The sequence below is a fragment of the Schistocerca cancellata genome, chromosome 3, assembly GCF_023864275.1.
Source record: "Schistocerca cancellata isolate TAMUIC-IGC-003103 chromosome 3, iqSchCanc2.1, whole genome shotgun sequence".
NCBI lineage: Eukaryota > Metazoa > Arthropoda > Insecta > Orthoptera > Acrididae > Schistocerca > Schistocerca cancellata.
Window position 1 is genome coordinate 723,822,642 of NC_064628.1, and position 8,188 is coordinate 723,830,829.

General features: G+C 41.0%; 1 pseudogene; it reads right to left on the reverse strand.

Moving 5' to 3' along the window:
• Positions 1–6,887: 6,887 nt before the first annotated feature.
• Positions 6,888–7,005, reverse strand: LOC126177718 (5S ribosomal RNA; annotated as a pseudogene).
• Positions 7,006–8,188: the final 1,183 nt, after the last annotated feature.

Below are 8,188 nucleotides of genomic sequence, written 5' to 3' on the forward strand. Positions count from 1 at the left end.
GTCGAGATCCAATGACTGTTAACAGAATATGGAATCGGTGGGTTCAGGAGGGTAATACGGAACGCCGTGCTGGATCCCAACGGCCTCGTATCACTACCGGTCGAGATGACAGGTATCTTATCAGCATGGCTGTAACGGATGTAAGTAGGTTGTTTATGTTTACTTATTGGCAACATTACGTAGCGCTCTGTGTGAAAATCACTGGCTGTGCTGTGTGCAGTCTGTGGCTAGTTTGCATTGTTGTCTGCCATTGTAGTGTTGGGTAGCGGCAGCTGGATGTGAACAGCGCGCAGCGTTGCGCAGTTGGAGGTGAGCCGCCAGCAGTGGTGGATGTGGGGAGAGAGATGGCGGAGTTGTGAAATTTGTAAGACTGGTTGGCATGAACTTCTATATATATTATGATCATCAAGGTGAATACATTGTTTGTTCTCTATTAAAATCTTTCATTTGCTAACTATGCCTATCAGTAGTTAGTGCCTTCAGTAGTTTGAATCTTTTATTCAGCTGGCAGTAGTGACGCTCGCGGTATTGCAGTAGTTCGAGTAATGAAGATTTTTGTGAGGTAAGTGATTTGTGAAAGGTATAGGTTAATGTTAGTCAGGGCCATTCTTTTGTAGGGATTTTGAAAGTCAGATTGCGTTGCGCTAAAAAAAATATTGTGTGTCAGTTTAAGCACAGTCGTGTATAATTATTCAAAGGGGACGTTTCACGGATAGTGCAGGCATCTTATCTGCATGGCTGTAACGGATCGTGCAGCCACGTCTCGATCCCTGAGTCAACAGATGGGGACGTTTGCAAGACAACAAGCATCTGCACGAACAGTTCGACGACGTTTGCAGCAGCGTGGACTATCAGCTCGGAGACCATGGCTGCGGTTACCCTCGACACTGCACCACAGACAGGAGTGCCTGCGATGGTGTACTAAACGACGAACCTGGGTGCACGAATGGCCAAACGTCATTTTTTCGGATGAATTCATGTCCTGTTTACAGCATCATGATGGTCGCATCCGTGTTTGGCGACATCGCGGTGAACGCACATTGGAAGCGTGTATTCGTCATCGCCATACTGACGTATCACCCAACGTGATGGTATGGGATGCCATTAGTTACACGTCTCGGTCACCTCTTGTTCGCATTGACGGCACTTTGAACAGTGCACGTTACATTTCACATGTGTTACGACCCGTGGCTCTACCCTTCATTCGATCCCTGCGAAACCCTACATTTCAGCAGGATAATGCACGACCGCATGTTTCAGGGCCTGTACGGGCCTTTCTGGATACAGAAAATGTTCGACTGCTGCCCTGGCCAGCACATTCTCCAGATCTCTCCTTAACTGAAAACGTCTGGTCAGTGGTGGCCGAGCAAGTGGTTCGTCACAATACTCCAGTCACTATTCTTGATGAACTGTGGTATCGCGTTGAAGCTGCACGGGCAGCTGTACATGTACACGGCATCAAAGCTCTGACTCAATGCCCAGGCGTATCAAGGCCGTATACCTCTCACGAAAAAGAACCACAATGACAGATTTTGAGAAGTAATAGGATAGAACTTTTGCTGCGGTTGAGCCGATTTTTTTTACAAACCAACAAGCACTGCTCTGTTCGTTATAGGGCCCAGTCACGTAGCAACAGCGGGATCGGCCGCTATGTGCAAATAACTTATATCAAAACAGGAGAAGTCCCAATTCCTCTTGTGTCATGAGACACAGTCACAAAAAACAGTCCAGAGAAACTGTCAGACGGCATACCATAGACAGTCACCCTGTGTTAAAAGTATAAAGATCTAAAGATGCTAAAGATGCGGTATTCAAAGTTAAAGGACACAGGGAGCGTCTGGTATCTCCCTAGAACAGGCAGGCACGGACATAGTGCGCAGACATTTCAGACATTGAGACACGCATTCGTTAGAAGTCCCAAGAAGATCATCGCAGCATTACGGAGCAGAAAAACTGACGTCATAACATCCATTCCTCACGAAATGTTGACCAACACATCGGTGGCATTGGAACATCACCTGGATATCCTTCGCGCAACGAAAGGCGCACACATCGAAATTTATTAATTGTGTATGTGTATACAAAACTTGGGTATGTTACCTGCACTTCCCGATAAAATATATGTATCTATTTGTCATGTATTCTGCCTTATGCATGTTTGTAAGTATGGGAAGACTTCTGGGACACGCTGTACATCTACATATGCAAGTATAAACTGCAAGCCAGTGTGCATTGCGTGGAAGAAGGCGCTTCTGATCAATATTAGGGTCTTTTAGTTTCAATTACATTTCCGTATTGAACAAGATAAATTGTTTATACACTCATTTTGCCTCGTTCAAAATAGCTCTGTACGTATCATGAAACCTTCCCGTCTGCTCTACTTTTTTTTTTTTTTTTTTTTTTTTTTTTTTTTTTTTTTTTTTTTTTTTTTTTTTTTTTTTTGTTACGTAACTTTCCCTTCTACAATTACCTATGAAACCTTTCCTTAGGATTTCTATCTCTTGCTTAATAATAACAAATGAAATCTTCCCTTTTGAAATTAATTCTCTTTCTTAATCTTCACATACAAATTTAAATGCTGCTTATTAAAAGTTATTTTCTGATTATTTCGACGAAACATAGAATGTGTCGTCGTCGTGGCCCTCAGTCGTTACCTGCAATAATCCAAAACTGGTCCTTACCTTTTTTACTGTTACTGGATCACCATCTGACTGCTACATCAAACTAAGACATGAATATACTTACTCTGGTTTACTATACTCTATTAACTGCTGGTGGGCTGTCATAATAAGTGGCTGTATTTATTACCAAAGCTGACGTTATTCTTTAATAGCAAAGCTGACGTTACTCTTTAATTAATTTGACTGAAGTTACGTAATTCATAGTTACACTTTTTCTTGACAACAATAAAATTTTTGCAAAGTTTTACGTTGATGTTTTTGGGATGGATTATAATCAGTAATGCAACATTGCTGGCAAAAATTAATTATATTCTGAAAACGTTTCTTCAAATATTTACTGCTGGTAACAAAATGATTTTACAAACGTTCAAATGGGACATACTTTTTACAATAATCTTACAACTAGCATTGCGCAAACATACCTTCAGTAGTCATGAGTTTCGCAAAGACAATAATTCAATAATATTAGTTCCTCTTATGATAATAGTTAGCTGATGTCTCTGTACATCCGTTTATAATCTCTTGTAAATCATAGCTGTTGGCTGGCAGGCACACTGCTCCTCAACTCTCGCTTCAGACCTGTTACCGACTCGCTTCACTTCTCGCTTACTACTGACTTCCTACAAACGCTAAAGTGCGGTCTCTCCTGCCAACAATGCTTTCAAACACATGTCAAAATGTATCAATGCGCGGTCTTTCCCGCTCTTTTCTTAAAATGTATCCATACGCGGTCTCTCCCGCCCTTTTTAAAATTATATCAATTTGCGGTCTCTCTTGCCAACAATACTTTGGTGCAGACATTCCCTGCTACCACAATTATTTCCAACATGACAAATATTAATTATTCCTACTTAATCCTATTAATAAAATATAAACATCTTTCATAAATTGTGGTTTGACAATTGACAATATGCAATAGAAATATACACGTCTTAAAATCCTAATCTCTCTTATTTCTGTAACCCCAACACGAGATACACCGTAATAAAAGCAGAAGTCTCCCACGGTCTTCCTCGCATAATGGTGCTCTAAATTTGCCCACCCGCGTTTGCGGGAACGACGTCGAATGTCTTACAAAGACTCCCCTTGAAGTTCACGAGCATCGCCATTATACTTTCGTATGGAGTATACAGATCTGTTGCAAACCTAACAGAGTATCTTTCAGTCTTGTATGTGTATTATCATACCTACTTGAAATGGGTGCCAAATGCTGGAGAAGTCCTGCGGAAAAATTCGAACTAGTATCTACCTGCGATTTATTTTACTGTACTTCCCCAGATACCTTTCAACAGCTCTGAAGTTTTTCATTTGCCTTTCCTACTACAGATTTTACTTATTCATCTCAATTCTTGTCCTTTATTAGTGTTACCCCCAAAATATTTAAAGACTGGGACGTGCTCCAGACGTTCAGTAATAATCTTCTAATCGGATACTACTGTTGAGGATTTAGCATGCCCCTCAGATGTTAACAACATCGGAATACCTTGACCTATACAGTGAGCAGTCTGCTCACCGTAAGAGCATGTGAAATATTAAGAAAAAGTCGCGCCGCGGAAACTAACGAACATCTAAATTTAAATAAGGGTAACCCAACTGTACATGAAATATGGTCACACAAATTTAATGAGAAAGAGGTTTCATCAAACTACGAAATGGAACCGAAGGTCACAATAAAACCCTGTTTATAACTAAGATGAGTTAACTTGTTTCCAGTCATTGATTAGACAAAACAAAAACCTACAAAACGCACAAAGGTTCAAATGAATCATTAATCATACACGATAATACTTTGGCACTGGTGGGTGGATTGGGAAACGAAATGACACAATTAACTATGTCCACATAAGACCCCAGTGACTGCTGAATTAGTCAACTGACTAAAGAAAATACCCAGAAAACAACCTATAAGCACAGGTTCCCTTGCCTAAGCGAATGTTGAGTTTAACTAGCTGATTGATTGAATTAATTTAGGAAAGACAGGCTGTACTCAAAACAAAGGACTTCGCGATACCCTCGTCAAAACGCACAGCAATGTAGCTCATGCTTACCATCATTCTAAAACAGATGCAGAGCACGGGTGTAGTGACAGCTGAGAGTCACAATAGTCCAGCCCTGGAATCTATGGTCAGCTCTAGGCCAAAGTTCTTCTTCTCTGCATTTCTAAGGTAACGGTCCGAGACGAAGAAGTCCCCTTTCTGGAGGTTTAAGACAAAGTGTCTATCTGCTCTACTTCTTAAAATCTCACGGATTCTGCCAGTGCCGGACTCTGGTTAGCAAATCGCTGTAGACTTTCTGAGTTCTGACGAATAAAATATTTGTAACGACAGCAACAAACTCCCTTCTCCTAAAAAATCTGCTGCGATTAACCAGTAATTTACATTTCTTCCTAAGTGTGGGACAGAAGTCAGAAATTCTCTTCGACTATGGAAGTCGTTTCACGTTAGGCCAATGATACAGGCTGTACATACGCACTCTCGACTCTTCATCCCTGCTACGAAAATAATTTTGGTGAACCAACTCTGAATTCCCTTACAAAAATTTAACATCAACTATTGCTGATCTCTTTTGATTCTAACAGGTTGTTCTCACTCTAAGTGTGTCGTGTTCTCCCATCGCCTTGCACATGTTTATCTTTTTAGAAATCATTTCTTACGCTGCTTCTCACAATAGAAGTTTACACCTGCCAAATGCTGCCTCCAACTCTCTGCAAGACAATTATCGGAACATGAGACACACTATGATAGCATTTATCTGACCAGTGTGTACCTAGCTCGGAAATCAACCTATCCATGAAGAACAGTTTTACGACTCCTGTAGTTCTACGGCTCCTGCAGTCTCCACTCTCTCACAGTCAACAGGCGATCCAACATACGGAAAAAATTACACATATTTTTCGCCGAATTGAAGTGGAATTGATAAGTACTTATCAGATTCGTAATTTTTGGTGTTTCTTTCAGTTACATCCGCACTACCAAGCTTCGAGAGTAATTTGAATTAATTCGTTAGTAATTAATTAGATTACAGAGAAGTGTTGGGAAAAATTGTCTCGTTACACATTCTGTTTCATGTTCTATCTCTCCGCTTTCTCTTAATTGGTGAAAGTTCTCAGAGAGACGATTCAGTTCATTAATTAAATTAAATGACATCTGTGTAACAGATGCAGATAACAATCATCACGAGAGAACAACACTTCACTTGATGGTGGCGAGTGATTCTATTATCCCATGGGGTTCGTGCTTGGAAAAGAAAGTACATATGCCCAGTACGGAGTGCTGTATGAGAATACTACATTTTCTTTCTACCACTGGATATAGTACAATGGACCCTGGGTCTAGCTGCTGTTGGAGACAGACAACATCATTGATTGGAGACCAATGACCGAACCATTTTCATCACAGCTTACACAAAAATTACTATTCGATACTTTAGATGATCGGTAATGTATCTCAGGGCTGCTTTGTACCTCGTTCAAAGACAAATTAATGACTGAACATGGTGTGTTCCAGTCATTACGCCTCCCAACAATTCGTGTCGACTTCTCTGTTCCAGCCGTTGAATATTCTGAAAAATATTTAATAAATATATATGCATACCAGAATTCGGAGAAAGGAAAGTATTCTATAAATTATAACCGTAGAATAGATATTCATAAGCTTAGTCTTATTTAAAGCCAGCGAAAAATATGTAACTCAGCTCTGCAGTGCAGGAGGCAGAAGACCTGGCAGAAGTGAGCTAGCACTCAAAAAACAATCAGAAAGGAATGTATTCTATACATTACAACCATAGAATAGGTATTCATAAGCTTAGTCTTATTTAAGCCAGCGAAAAACATGTAAGTCAGCTCTGCAGTGCAAAAGGCAGAAGACCAGGCAGAAGTGAGCTAGACTGAAAAAACAACGGAAGTGAAATTACATTTGCATGTTTTAACAAACGAATACCGCATGTCTCTGAATGTCTAGAAAGGTCTGATTTGAAATACAGATCACTGGTATCCTTCATAGATTGCACTCCGTCTTCAGGCCACAAGTGACCCATCGGGACCATCCGACCGCCGTATCATCTTCATGTGAGGATGCAGATAGGAGGGCCATGTGGTCAGCACACCGCTCTCCCCGTCGTTATGATGGTTTTCTTTGACCGGAGCCGCTGCTATTCGGTCGAGTAGCTCCTCAATTGGCATCACGAGGCTGGGCGCACCCTGAAAAATGGCAACAGCGCATGGTGGTCCGGACGGTCACCCATCCAAGTGCCGGCCATGCCCAACACCGCTAAACTTCGATGTTCTGACGGGAACCGGTGTAGCCACTGTGGCATGGCCGTTGCCTTCATAGATTGACTTCCACGAAATTTGTGTATATGTAGTTAGAAATGGCTGCAGGAAAAATGTGAAGACATCGAAAAGGATATGATTGTTGGAAGGACAGACTCAGCATACAGGAAAGTCAAAACAATCTTTGGTGACATTAAAAGCATCGGTGGTAACATTAAGAGTGCAACGGGAATTCCACTGTTAAATGCAGAGGAGAGAGCAGATAGGTGGAAAGAATACATTGAAAGCATCTATGAGGGTGAAGATTTGTCTGATGTGATAGAAGAAGAAACAGGAGTCGATTTAGAAGAGATAGGGGATCCAGTATTAGAATCGGAATTTAAAAGAGCTTTGGAGGACTTACGGTCAAATAAGGCAGAAGGGACAGGTAACATTCCATCAGAATTTCTAAAATCATTGGGGGAAGTGGCAACAAAACGACTATCCACGTTGGTCTGTAGAATATATGAGTCTGGCGATATATCATCTGACTTTCGGAAAAGCATCATCCACACAATTCCGAAGACGGCAAGAGCTGACAAGTGCGAGAATTGTAGCACAATCAGCTTAACAGCTCATGCATCGAAGCTGCTTACAAGAATAATATACAGAAGAATGGAAAAGAAAATTGAGAATGCGCTAGGTGACGATCAGTTTGGCTTTAGGAAAAGTAAAGGGACGAGAGAAGCAATTCTGACGTTACGGCTAATAATGGAAGCAAGGCTAAAGAAAAATCAAGACGCTTTCATAGGATTTGTCGACCTGGAAAAAGCGTTCGACAATATAAAATGGTGCAAACTGTTCGAGATTCTGAAAAAAGTAGGGGTAAGCTATAGGGAGAGACGGGTCATTTACAATATGTACAACAACCAAGAGGGAATAATAAGAGTGGACGATCAAGAACGAAGAGCTCGTATTAAGAAGGGTGTAAGACAAGGCTGTAGCCTTTCGCCCCTACTCTTCAATCTGTACATCGAGGAAACAATGATGGAAATAAAAGAATGGTTCAGGAGTGGAATTAAAATACAAGGTGAAAGGATTTCAATGATACGATTCGTTGATGACTTTGCTATCCTGAGTGAAAGTGAAGAAGAATTAAATGATCTGCTGAACGGAATGAACAGTCTAATGAGTACACAGTATGGTTTGAGAGTAAATGGAAGAAAGACGAAGGTAATGAGAAGTAGTAGAAATGAGA